A 15,156-nucleotide genomic window follows, 5' to 3' on the forward strand; every position below is an offset into this window, starting at 1 on the left:
AACCAATTGCACCAATGTGCTTAGTGTCATAATAGAGGAAGAAGCAAGAAGCTATAAGCTGTTGGCTTGTCCTTCTGCTTCAGCTGCTTTTGATCTTGTTGACAACACAGTTTAAGATAATGAGGGTGAAGATATCTTGAAGAGGGGGAGCTTTCTACGAAGGAGTAAAAACATTCTGATAAAGGAGAGTCTGACATATTTTTCTTAAACAATTTTAACTCCTCACATGTGCCTTTCCTGGGCAAGGGTGCAAGGTTACCCAAGCAATAGAGGAAACTGTTGTTGAACTGAGCTACAAATTCTCTTGTTTTTGGATCTGGTCATGGGTGGTTATTGATGGTGCCAGGGAAGTAATTGCATAGGCATTCTGGCCCTGAGAGGCAATACCACTGAGCCATCAGGAATTGCCTAATGTGCCTAAGTTAACAAGGTTATCCAAACAGCTCTTTTCTGCTCCAAGTAGTAGCTTTGAATTTGCAGCTTTGATTCAGTTAAGCCAGCATCCTCATGCTCTCTGGGCTTCCTCTCTTTGGTAAGCCTATAAAGAATTCTTTCTTTCCCAAACCTCTCTCTGTTCCCATCAAAACTTAGCAAACAACTGGGCCTTTCTTCCAGACTCCCACTTTCTACTATATTAGTGCAACTCAAACTTTAATGTGCATAGGAATCACCCACAGATCTTGCTAAAATGCAAATTCAGATTCAATAGGTCTGGGGTAGGGATCAAGGATTTGCATTTCTAATAAGTTCCCAGATGATGCTGATGCTGCTTCTCCCAGGATAACACTTTGACTGTTAAGGTACCACATAACAAATGAAAGTATCTCTACTAACCAAAAGCTAGTTAATAGATAACCCAGAGTGCCTGATCTCCATTAAAACTTCCTGCTCTCATTCATTCATAGGCAAGTGAACAACCATAGCCTCTGCCTTCATTTGGGGAGGAAACAAAAACTTAGACTAATTTTGACAGTTCTGTGTGATGAATGCTTCCATAAAACTGCATTCCCAGGTACAGTATCTTTTTAAGTACTCACTTGCCAGAAGCCACTCCTAACAGGGTGTGATGGCAGGTCATGACATAAATGCCAGAACATCCCTTCCCAATTTTCTCTTCCCTGTTTCATCCCCCACTGTCCTATTTTTGATCATCCCTATTCCATGATTTCTGTCTTGTATAGCTCATCTAAATTAAAATATTCTTGGCTAATTTTCCCAGATCTCCCAACTCCTATTTAATTTCATAGGCTCCAGGAGCTCCCACACCTATAGTACCACATTTGCCTTGTTAGGATATGACTGATTTAAATATCTCACACCTGCTTCTCCTCAAAGCCATCTTTTCATTTTAAAGTACAGGCCTTAACTCTCTACCTGGCCATGCATCCAGTAGTGTAGATCCTCAAAGCTCTAGGTGGATTGCCGGACCAGCAGCATTAGCATCACCTGGGAGCTTATCAGAACTGTAGACTCGCCCACCCCACCCCAATCTACTACATCAGAGTCGGCATTTTAGCAAGATTCTCAGATAATTTTTATTGAAGTCTAAGACACTCTAGTGCAGAAATTTCAAAACACCTAGCTACACCTGCAACATGCATTTCACGGCAACTCTCACACTATGAAAGAAGAAAGACTGAGTTTCAAATCTCCTCCTTCTAGTCACTAGGTGTGCGATCCTTATGCCCGAGGATAGGTAATGGAGATCACAGATACTCGTAGAGTTGTAAGTGACAATAAAGTGAGCTAAGAGATACAAAAACATCTTGCCCAGTTCCTGGCACATTGGTGACATGGAATAAAAGATAGAGATGAAAAAGTTTGAAGGATACTCTTGAGATTAATACACTTAAGAATAGAATGTTGCCATAGAGTTGAACATTGATAAGCAGTATTTTATAAGTACAGAGTAATATATGTATAATTGTTAAGAATGTGCTTATTAGCTTGGCGTGAGATGACTTTTTTCCTCAAGTGTAAGGCATATGTTTTGGGTATTAATGCTATCAATACTTGAATAGTGCTAGAGATGTGAAATCAGAGACACATTTACTTTGCCATTGTTCAGAAAGTCACACGGCTGCTTCGTGCTCACAAATCTAGCATGGCATGTCCTTCCAATCCAGAATGTAGATGTTTAAAGAGCCACATTACTGTTGACTATGGCAATATTTTGATGGAAATTACTTCTAAGCATCCAAAATCAATGGAGAGTTTAAATAAACTGACTTGGAGTTTAATGTTTCCTTGGAATCCTATTGAAGTGTCCATAGAAATGTAGATCTCCTTTCAAAATGAGGTTGTACTCGAGCAACACTAATCACTTATAGAACTAAGTTTTGAATATCTTGAAATCAACAGTAAATGAAAAACTCAGCGTGATCACCCATTTTAATGCATAAAAAACCAATACAAAGATTTATACAAAGCTTTCTATAACCTTAAACCAATGCAAAAGAGTTAAGGGCCTGAGATGCAAATATATTTTTATATCTTGAAATCAGCAATAAAGAGAAAAAAATCCCTTCAAATTATCATTCTCTTTAACATATCTCTCTCAAATGTCAGTTTGAATATAGAGAAAAGACATCGTGTTACTTTCAAATGCCGCGCTTATAGTTCATTACACTACTTCATTGACTGTCTCTGTATTTCCTTTTTATGCTAACAGGATGGAAGAGATAAATCTGTCTTTTGTTTCCTTCTTTTTCATAAACAGATCTGTTTTAATTTCAAATTACTCTAAAGAAAATATGACTCTCTGGGAAATTTCAGGCCATCTACCAAAAGTAGCCAAGTTGCTATTTTTGGATTCAAACTTTTGAAACACCTGCCACATCAGCTGTTTGACTAAACCACCTAAAATTGCCAATATTTGAGCAATTTTTACCCACAAATATGGCAATTTTATGTATTTCAATCTAATAGTTTCCTATCTTTACACTCTAAAAAGACATTCCATGTTGACATTTTCTATTTATTGTAATGTCAGTTAGGAAAACAGATTTTTAAATGGCCAAAAAATTAAGTTATTTTCTGATCTAATTCTTGGCATTCCTTGGGTCACATAAATTAGAAGTCCTTAATTTGCATATAAAACTTACCTGTTAAGTAGAACATTCTTACACTGTTCTGACTAATTCTTGGTAGTTGTGTCAGCAGACATGAGGTAGAACATTCTTTTATAATTAGAAGGGAGACAAAATAAGGAAATACGATGTTCTTTTAAAATGTTTTATTTGAAAAAATTAAACAATACAAAGACTTTAAAAATCAACTTCTCTTCAGGTAAATGCTTTGAGCCAAGAGTCTTGTATGTGAAATAATTATATTGAAAAAGCTTGAATACCTTCTCATGCCCTTAACTCTACAACTCCAGTTGAAATTGTTGAATGATGAACAAAGTTATCAGAATTTTGCTCAATAAATAGCTGGAGTGTGTCATAGAATAAAACAGAATCAGGCCATGATTCAATCCTTTTGTGTTTGTTGTCCAGCACTGTGAAAAGTGTTGCTTTTAATGATTACACAGAGAAATGGGAAAATCCTGAACTGCCTTCAAAGCCATTAAGGAGATTTAGTCATGTTCAGCAGAGCATTAGATGTTTACGTATTTCATTGCTTCTCAATTTCCTGAAAACTTGTAAATTGCTGATGCTTAAAAGATGATGGTACACAGAATTAACTTAGATGTGGGCTAACCAAAATCTATATATACTCTGAATAATGAACAAGACATTCTTCGGAAAAGAGGCCTGTAATACCCCACCTTTTTCAGGTGATAAATTCATTCCTTGGCCTTCACAGTATGCGTCTATGATTCAAAGTCTTACAAACTAGAATGCACCATTAGAAGGTGCAGAGACTCACTTACCAGACCCAGGAGTAGCCTACGAAGCTCCTCACTCTAATTAATAAAACAACACCTTTCAGCCTGCTCTGCAGTGGACAGGAAGTTTTCTTATATTTAATGACCATCCATCTGAACAGAAAGCCTTCCTACTGAGTGTTCAGAGACAGAGGCTCAATTTCGAGGTGAACACAACAGACAAGCAAGGCCCAATCATTTAGAGGAAACTGATCCCAAGCCCACTACTTTATCTAAACATGCCACTATTGGTTCTATGTGGAACATTTTTTTTAAGTTTCAAGGAAAGTTAAGAAAAAATAGTAACTGATGTTATCAAAGGTTCATCTGTCAAAAAACCCAATGCATTTAAACTGAATACAAAAGCAAGCAGTGTACTTGTTAGCACATATTATTATTTCTTTATTGAGCAGTAAATCCTCTCTCTCAAGCAATAAAGGATTCTTTGAAGAATATCTAAACGTGTCAGAAGGGTAAGCAGTTCTGGCCTGAACAAAAAGGCTTTACGAATTTATGAATATTTCAATTCTTTATGGAGAAGAGAGAAGATATAAAGCAACAACCAACTGGAGAAAGAGCAAACAGATGTGAAGTTTGCTCAAAACATCCAGGACATAAATACTTTGACACATTATCTAGTCCAGTTGTATTCAACATAGGTTCCACAGACCTGCACTGCTGCAAGAACTGTTTCTTACAAGTCTTCATAGAGATTAGTACAGAAATATTATAAACTCATATAACAATTCAACTCTATTTTATGTCTGTTGAATCTCATAATAATATATTTGGTCTTGAATTTTATCTTATTTAGTTTTTAGTACCTCATTTGTATTATATTTTATAAAAATACTGGTCCACAATGAATTGGAAATTTAAACAAAAATAAATGAACAGCAAGCAAACAAAAAAGATTTTGTTTGTTTGTTTGTTTTACAGAAGTTCCAGTCAATTTCTGGCTTCCAAGTATAGTAAGTTCTTATTATAGGTCAGGCATTGCTAGGCACTTTTGTCCTATTTTTTAAAGTACCAATGAAATTTTTATGACTTCCTTTGGCATTCATTTTAGTACTTGGTGCCCTCACTACCAGGAAAGCCAGACTTATGAGAAAACCAGATTTATGGTGCACTATCATGCACCATAGCACTGTGGATAGACATGAGAAAAGGCCATCACATTCTTCCTAGTCAATTCTCCATTACTGAGAAGACCCTGAGTAAAAGGTTGCCTGTGTTTTCTATGCTCATCTTCCCATCCACCCCACTTCTCCCTTTTTGCAGAGGAAAAAGATAAGAAGAACAGAGAAAGTGGAATTGACTGATTTTTGCCTGATGTAAATTTTAACATAGTTTAGAATAATAAGCACCCCATGACTAAATTGATTACTCGTTGTTTTCTTGTAACTACCATGAGGCTGGAATCAGAATTGCTTTGTCCACATTTACAATAATATCAAAAAGAATAAAATAATTAGGAACAAATCTAACCATGAAGGTAAAAGATCTGTACACTGAAAACTATAAAACATTGACCAAAGAAATTGAAGAAGACATGAATAAGTGGAAAGATATTCTGTGTTCATGGATTGAAGGAATTAATACTGTTAAAATGTCCAGACTATCCAAAGTGATATATAAATTCAACGCAAACCCTATCAAAATTCCAATGGCTCTTTTCACAGAAATAGAAATAAAATTCTAAAATGTCTGTGGAACCACGAAAGACCCCAAATAGCTAAAGCAATCTTGAGAAATAAAAACAAAGTTGGAGTAATCACAGTATCTGATTTCAAATTGTATTACAAACCTATAGTAGTCAAAACATTTTAAAACATCTTGGTACTGGCATAGAAACAGACACCTGAACTAATGGAACAGAATAGAGAGCCCAGTAATAAACACAAGCATATACAAAAAACTAGTTTTCAATAACAACGCCAAGGAGACACAAGGAGAAAGGATAGTTTCTTCAATAAATGGTGCTGGAAAATTGGATATTCACTTGTAGAAGAATGATACTGGACCCTTACGCCACACACAAAAATCAACTCCAAATTAATTACAACCTAAATATAAGACCTGAAATTATAAAACTCCCGGAAAAAAAAAAAACAGGGGAAAAACTCCATAAAACTGGTTTTAGCAATGACTTTGTGGATAGGACAACTCAATAGCATAAAATGAATAGCCCAGTTGAAAAACGACCAAAGGATGTGAATAGACATTTCTCCAGTGAAGACATAGAAATGACCAACAGGTATTTGAAAAGGTATGCAACATCACTAAAAAACAGGGAAATGAAAATCAAAACCACAATGAGATATCGCCTCACACCTGTTAGATAGCTATTATCAAAAAGACAAAAGATAACCACTGTTGACACGGATGTAGAGAAAATGGAACCCTTGAGCACTTTTGCTGGGAATGGAAACTGGTAAAATCACTATGGAAACCAGTATGGAAATTCCTCAAAAATTAAACATGGAACTACCATGTGATCCAGCAATTCCTATTCTGGCATATGCTCAAAGCAAATGGAATCAGCACTTTGTAAAGATATTTGCACTCCCATGTTTATTGAATCATTATTCACAATAGCCAAGATATGAAAACAACCTAAGTGTCTGGCAACAGATGATTGGATAAAAAATTGTGATACACGCACACACAAAATGGAATATTATTCTGCCTTAGAAAGGAAGGAGATCCTGCCATTTGCAATATGATGAACCTAGAGACATTACGCTAAGTGAAATAAGCAGAAAAGAAAACATACTGCATGATCTTTCTTATATACAGCATCTTAAAAAAGCTTGAATACATAAAATTAGAGTAGAAATGTGATTACCAGAGGTAGGGGGAGATAGGGAGATGTAGACAAAAAGGTACAAAGTTGCAGTTTTTCAGATGAATGCATCTAGAGTAGATCTAATGTGCAGCATGTGGACTACAGTACATAGCATTGTACTGTATACTGGAAATTTGCTAAGGCAGTAGATTTTTGGTGCTCTTGCCACACACACACACACACAAAAGCTATCTATGTGAAATCATGGATATGTTAATTGGCTTGAGTGTAGTAATCATTTCAATGCAAATATGTATATCAAAATATGATGTTATATATTACATATATACAATAAAAATAATTTTATTAAAATAATTGAGGTATCCAAAGTCCACAAACAGTTTCCAAATACTTGAAAGAGGTCGTTTTCCAAATAGGTCAGACCAGGGGCAAAGTTTCTGTGTTGGAAGCAGAGGGTATATCTTGAAATTTGGCTGATTGCAATTGCTTTGTCCTTCAATCTAGACATTAAGGGTTCTCATTGTTTTACCACCAGTAGAATATTTTCCAAAGGCAGTGCCTCTAATTATGCATCAATTAACCTTAATTAAGACAGTTCTTGCCTAACAGTGTACCCAGAGAGTTCACTAAACAAACAGCTTGACAAACACTGGCATTTTAAATCTTTTCCAAACATGTCACTTTCTTAATTAGGTAGTCAGGTTGTGAAGACTATATTCACAGACATTATTTGGGAAATTAGAGCAGGGAAGATGGAGCCAGTTCCTCTTCACGCTCCTTAAATGCATTGGTTACAGCAGAACTTGCTGCTAGAAATGCACCCATAAGGCAGCACCAGGAAGAACACAGCATTTGCTCCAGGTGGGAAGCACGATGGCAGCAAATTACTAAAGTTAGTTTCATTTTTCAGGGAAAGATTAGAAAATAAAAGGAGAAATTTTATGGAAATAATGAAAGGACTTACTATTGATCTTTTTCCTGTTTGTATTAAGCTGAAAGTCACACATACATTATAAATTTAATAGAAAATGATGACAAATTTGGTCTTTTAAACTATGTCTTTGACATATTGATAATATTGGATCCTATGATTTAAAAGACCTATTTCCATTCATTCAAGTCATTATTTAGGATATTCAACAGATTTTTTTATATTGAGACTGCACAGTTCTTATTATTTCATTTTTTGTTGCTTTTGTAAATGAAATAGCTTTTAAACATATTTAATTTTATCTTAAAATATTTTAATGTAAAATTTATCATATAAAAATGTACAAAATATGCATATGTAGCATTTTAAAAATATATACAGTACTTATACATTTTTATAACACCAGCTTAAGAAATAGAACATTAATATTCAGTTTAAATCCCCCCGCATTCCCTCCCTAATTGCACTCATTTTCTGCCTTCCAATCCAGAAGTCTTTTCTAAATCTGTGCTAATCATCTTGATTATATTTAGATGTTATTGTGCACCTATATGTATTATAAACTTAAATTTTGTGTAATTCTGCACATTTTTGGCATTTACATTAGTGGAATCATGCTGTAATATTTTTATTATTTAATTTTTTCCACTAGCATACTTTTGACTTTCATCCAAATACATGTAACTCAACTTTGTTTTCACTACTGTAAGTTATTCTGTCACATGACTATATCTTAAAACATAAAATTATTCACTCTAATGAAATAGAACATTTGGACTGTGCAGCAGGCAGAATTCCGGGATGGCCCCCAAATAATCAAACCCTGATGTATAGATACCTTCTCCCACTTATTGGATCACACAACAATCTAGGCGCTGCTGTGAAGAGGCTTTGCAGATGTAATTAAAATCCCTAATCAGTTGATTTTAAGTTGAGAAGATAATCATGGGTGGCCTAATCTACTCAGATGAATCCTTAAATAAAATCAGAGAGATTCAAAGCAGGAGACAGTCATATGGCAAGGAATTGCTGGTGACCTGTAGAGTGGAGACGGGCCCCCAGCCAACAGCCAGCAAGCAGATGAGAACCCCAATCCCACAGCTGCAAGAAGCTGAATTCTGCCAACTGTGTCACAGTAGCTTGAGAGAGAACCCTACATTAGAAATAAACGCAGCCCAGCCAACACCTTGACTTCAGCCATAAGTAACAAATTCAGCTAGGCTGAGCTCAGACTTCTGACCTATAGGACGTGTGAGATGATAAATGTTTTAAGCCATGTAATCCGTGGCTATTGGTTAAGCAGCAAAGGGAAATCAATACAAGCTATGTTCATAATTGTCCTATTTTAGACAATGCTGTTCTGAATGTTTTTGTACATGTTACCTGGTACACTTGTGCAGGAGTTGAAGTCATATACCTAGAAATAGAACAGAATTATGTAGTTACATAATACACACATTACTGGATAATGTCAAATTATTTTCCAAAGTAATTTCAATTTATACGTCCACCAGCAGTCATGAGAGTTTTCTTATGCTTCATATCCTTCCCCAAGCATGGGATTGGCAGGATTTAAGTATTTTCCAGACTAGTGACTATAAAATAATATTTAATTGTTGGTTTTAATTTGCAATTCTCTGAATTATTAATGACTGAGCATTTTTTCATTTTCATGGGTTTTTTTTGCCATTTGCGTTTCTGCTCGTAAGAAATGCTTTTTCAAGGGACTTATTCTTACTGATCCACAGGATTGGTTAATTATTTCCTCACTAATTTGCTGAGTCAGTTTGAATTATATCAGTTTTTCAGATTCCTGAGTCTACATTTGGTTATCTGTTATGTGCCTGTGGTAGAATATTTGTTTATTTCTATGACATATCATACTTTATTACTTATATATCCACTTATCTACCTCTAATGCAGCTTGTATTTATGGTTATTTGGAGCCCTTTGCTCTTCCAGATACATTTTAGAACAATCTTGTCAAATTTTATTTGATAAAATAAAAATACTATTATAAAATGTTATTTTATTTCAATTATATTGAATCTGTAAGTCAATTTGGGAACAAATGGCATCTATAATGCTGAGAGTGAGTCTTTACTCATGAAAACAATGTCTATATATTTAGTTCTTCTTTAATGTCATTTTTAAAGTTTTATAATTATTTACATAAAAATCTTCCATGCCTTTTGTGAAATGTTGTCCTAGGTACCAAACACATTAACTGCTATTGTATCTGGTATCTTTTTTAAATTTTTATTTTTCTAACATTTATTTTAAGTTTAGGGGTACATGTGCAGGATGTGCAGGTTTGTTTCATAGGAAAACATGTGTCATGGTGGTTTGTTGCATATTTCATTTCATCACTCACGTATCAAGCCTATTATCTATTAGTTATTTTCCCTGGTCCTCTCCCTCCTCCCACCCTCTGCCCTCTGACAGGACCCAGTGTGTGTTGTTCTCCTCTTTGTTTCCATGTGTTCCTCATCATTTGGATCCCACTTGAAAGTGGGCATATGTAGTGCTTGGTTTTCTGTTCTCGCATTAGTTTGCTAAGAATAGTGGCCTCCAGCTCCATCCATGTCCCTGCAAAGGACATAATCTCATTATTTTTATGGCTGTATAGTATTCCATGGTGTATATGTACCATAGTTTCTTTTTCCAGCATATCATTGATGGGCATTTGGGTTGATTGCATGTCTTTGCTATTTTCATGTCTTTGCTGCAATGAACATACACATGCATGTGCCTTTATAATAGAATGATTTATACTCCTTTGGGTATATACCCAGTAATGGAATTGCTGGGTCAAATAGTATTTCTGTCTCTAGGTCTTTAAGGAATCGCCACACTGTCTTCCACAATGGTTGAATTAATTTACATTCCCACCAATAGTGTAAAAGCAGTCCTTTTAAACCACTACCTCACCATCATCTGTTATTTTTGGATTTTTTAATAGTAGCCACTCTGACTGGTATGAGATTGGTATCGCATTGTGGTTTTGATTTGCATTTCTCTAAGTATCAGTGATATTGAGCCTTTTTTCCTGATTGTTAGCCACATGTATGTCTCCTTTTGAGAAGTGTCTATTCATGTCCTTTGCCCACTTTTTAATGGGTTTTTTTTTTCTCATAAATTTGTTTAAGTTCTTTATAGATGCTGGATATTAGACCTTTGTCAGATGCATAGTTTGCAAAAAATTTCTCCCATTCTGTAGGTCTGTTTACTCTATTGATAGTTTCTTTTGCTGTGCAGAAGCTCTTTAGTTTAATTAGATCCCGTTTGTCAATGATTTCTTTTGTTGCAATTGCTTTCGGCATCTTTGTCATGAAATCTTTGCCTGTGCCTATGTCCTGAATGGTATCCTACATTTCCTTCTAGGGTTTTTTTTTGAGATGGAGTCTCAATCTTTCGTCCAGGCTGGAGTGCAGTGGCATGATCTCGGCTCACTGCTACCTCCGTCTCCTGGGTTCAAGCAATTCTCCTGCCTTAGCCCCCCCAGTAGCTGGGATTACAGGTGCCCGCCACCATACCCAGCTAATTTTTTTGTATTTTTAGTAGAGATGGGGTTTCACCCTGTTGGTCGGGTTAGTCTTGAACTCTGACCTCGAGTGATCCGTCCACCTCTGCCTCCCAAAGTTCTGGGATTACAGGCGTGAGCCACCGTGTGCGGCCTCTTTTAGGGTTTTTGTAGTTTGAGGTATTTAAGTCTTTAATCCATCTTGAGTTGATTTTTTTTTTTTCCTGAGGGTCTTACTCTGTTGCTCAGGCTGGAGGGCAGTAGCATGATCTCGGCTCACTGTGGCCTCAACGTCCTAGGCTCAGATGATTTTCCCACCTCAGCCTCCTAAGTAGCTGGGATTACAGGTTTGTGCAACCACGCCCGGCTAATTTTTGTGTTTTTAGTAGAGACGGGGTTGCCCAGGCTGGTCTCGAACCCCTGGACTCAAGCAATCCACCTGCCTCGGCCTCCCAGAGTGCTGGGATTACAGGCATGAGCCACTGTGCCCAACCTTGATTTGATTCTTTTATACAATGTAAGGAAGGGGTCCAGTTTCAATTTTCTGCATATGGCTAGGCAGTTATATAATATCTTTTTAAATTGCATTTTTCTAATTGTTTGTGGATAACATTTGGAAATAAAATAGAATTTGTGCATTATACCCAGAAAATTCACTGAAATCTCTTTTCAAATCTAGTAATTTTCTGATAGAAAATTTTCTTTGAGACAATCATATCACCGGGAGATCATAAAAATTTAGTTTCATCCTTTCTAATTTTTTCACTTTTGATTACTTTTTCTTGTCCTATTATACTGGCTAGGACCTCTGACCCATGCTGGATAAAAATGTTAGTAGCAAATGCCCTTGTCACTCTCCTGATTTTAAAGAAAATACTTTCAAATGTTTTGTTACCATGATGGTTAATTTTATCTGTCAACTTGGCTGGGACATAGTGTCCAGGTATTTGGTAAAACACTATTTTGGATGTTTCTGTGAGTGTGGTTTTTTTTTTAATGAAATAAACATTTAAATGGGTGGACTCTGGGTACAGCAGATTGCCCTTCATAATGTGAGGGGGTTTCATCCAATCAGTTGAAAGCCTGAATAGAAGAAAAGACTAACTTTGCCCTAGCAAAGAAGAATTCTGCCAGCACATAACCATTAGATTTCAACTGCCACATGGGATCTCAGATCTTCAGCCCCCCACCCCACCCTGCAGGTTCTGAACTTGCCAACCTGCATAATTGTGTGTACCAGTTCCTTAAATCTCATGTACGGGTGTGTGTGTGCACGTGTGTGAGGGAAACAAACACACACATACACAAACACCCTCATCGTATTTGTCCTGTTTCTTTGGAGAACCCTGACTAATACAATCATTCAAAAGATTTTGTGGTTATTTGTTAAATAAAAATGTTTTATCACTTAAGAAAGTTCTCTTCTATTCCTATTTTGTTGAGAAATTTTTCTGGTTGGATTTTGTCATGAATGGTTATTAAATTTTGTCATTTTGAAACATCTATTGCAATGATTATAAATCTGTTATGCTTTTCTTTTTCAATATCTCAGGATAGTGAATTATACCACATAATAATCTTACATATAAGCAACGAATCCAAGTTGGTCAAGATGTATTATGCCCTTTGTTTTATTATGCAGTACTGGATTCCATTTTTATTGATTTTGAGTGGGAGGTGAAAGATTTGCATTCATGTTCATGAGGGCTTTAATTATAATTTTCATTTATCCTATTGTCCTACCCTGATTATGATACTAATATTTTATTAACTTCAAAACATGAGTTTCAAAGTACCATCTCTTTCTAGTCTCTGAAAGAATTTTCTTAAATTTACAGTCGTCTAGTCCTTGAATACTTGGTATAACTATGATTTAAAGTAAGTAGGGTAAGAAAAAGGGAATCCAAATTTTCTATATTTTGGAAACATTCATATTTCTTGGAATTATATTTCAATTTCACTACATTTTTCAATACATAGGAACCCATTGCTCTACGATCACCTCTATTATTTTATTCCCTGCATCTTCAAAAATGCACATTTTGCATTCCTAAAGTTACTTATTTGGGACTTTTATTCTTTATATGTCTTGTTAGAGGGTTGTCAGTTTTTATGGTATTTTGAAATGAATAGAAATGGATACTACTGATATTATCTATGTTACATTTGTTTTCTTTTTACTAATTCCTGTTCTTTATTGCTTCCTTTTTTGTTTTTGATTTGCAATGCTTTATTCTGATTTGATTACTTTTATTTTTGTTTGATTTTTTTGCTTTTTATTAAGTTGAAATCTTAGCTCATTAATGTTTAGCCTTCCTTCTGTTCTGGTATGGTATAAGCCTTTGAGGCTATGATTTTTCCTGTAAGAATCATTATCTGTGTCACACAAATTTTAACAAATAGTAGTTCTGTTATTATTTAATGCAAATAAATTGCTAAATATGAACAAAATCCTTTGTTTCTTCTCTTAGTCTATGCCAACATGTGAACGCCCCAAATGGGATTGTTTTCTGTTTTCTGTTCTGCTTTTTTTTTTTTTATGCTGGGCTTTGCTTCTGTTTCAGGGCTTTACCTTTCATATGAGACTAGTGACAGGTCCAAGGGCTCCCAGTTCACCAAGGAAATCTTTGATTGGTCTTTTCGCCGTAGGGATAATAGTTCACCTTTTTTCTGTATTCTTTCTAAGCTTAATGATCACGCTAACTTCAGTAGATACACTTCCCAGCTACCAGTTACCAGACTAAGATAATGCTGATCTTATCTTGACCATTCTACCTCACTTGTTTCCACTATCAGTATCCTTTGATCTGTAAGTCTTCAGATTCTGTCTCCACGCACATAGGTGAACATTATTTTATTCCTGAACTTTCGGTCAAAAGATGGTGTCTTCTGGACAAGGTGGAAATGACCATTGCTGGAGGAAGCAACAGACCCCCTCCCGCCTTGCTGTGTCTGCCTGACAGGGATTTAGCAGGCCCTGTGAGAACATCAAAGGCTGTGGAGAGCTGAAGGAAAGTCACCTAATGCCTTTTAAATCCTTTATCTTTCTTTTCAAACCTGCAATGTGTGAGTATTCATTATATACAACTTGTATTCAAATTTATGCTATTCAAGCAGAAAAAAATGTCTTTCATCAATTTTAAATTCTTTAAATATTTTCTAATCCTCTACATGTAGGTTAGAGTGAGCAGCCATTTGGAAGACTGGAATAATTTCTCCTGATACATGGACTTGGGCAAAGTATTTTTCACTAAAGTAATAAAAATACAATTGTAGAAACATGAACATAAAAAGGGAAAATATTAGGAAGATACAGAGGTTTCTGTGAACTCTGGTCTGTTGGGTCTGAGGAGAGTCTTGGAAACAAGAGTTAGAAATTAATGTGTTTGAGCTTGAAAGTCACTTTAAATCCCAATTATAAATTCTCAAGGGAGAGGAAATCTATTGAATGTGAGTTGGGATAGATCCCCACTCAGTGTCTAATCAATGATGGCAACAGGGTGAGGACACAGAGTATTGAAAGAACTTTGGAGATCAATTGCTTTATGTGAGGGCCAACGATTCTTAGAGGGGAAAAGGTGGCTCTTCATAAAGAGGAGAATTGGTCCTGCAGTCAAATCTTAATAATTTCTGCCAGACTTTAGAGGGAAAGGAAATAAACTGAAAATGAATAGATATAATATTATTTTATTTTATGGCAGCAAATGGAAAGTTAAGATGTGAATAATCAGTTTGTCTTTAAAGCAAAGAAAAAAGCAACAAACTAGAGTTGATATCAAATCAAATGGAGTAAACACAATACAAATATATACTAAGATAAACACACGCCCTTTGAAACAATAATTAAAGATAAGATTTATAACACATATGGGGACTATCTCAAATGTAAAGAAATAATGTATGAATATCATAAGCACTTACAAATTTCATAAGGTGAAAAAAACATTATATGTAAGCAAGAAAATTTGGCTGGCCTTTGATTTCTTCTGTGAAATTTAGATACCAAAACTACTCCGAGAAACATC

The sequence above is a fragment of the Pan troglodytes genome, chromosome 21 (genome assembly GCF_028858775.2).
Source record: "Pan troglodytes isolate AG18354 chromosome 21, NHGRI_mPanTro3-v2.0_pri, whole genome shotgun sequence".
Lineage (NCBI taxonomy): Eukaryota > Metazoa > Chordata > Mammalia > Primates > Hominidae > Pan > Pan troglodytes.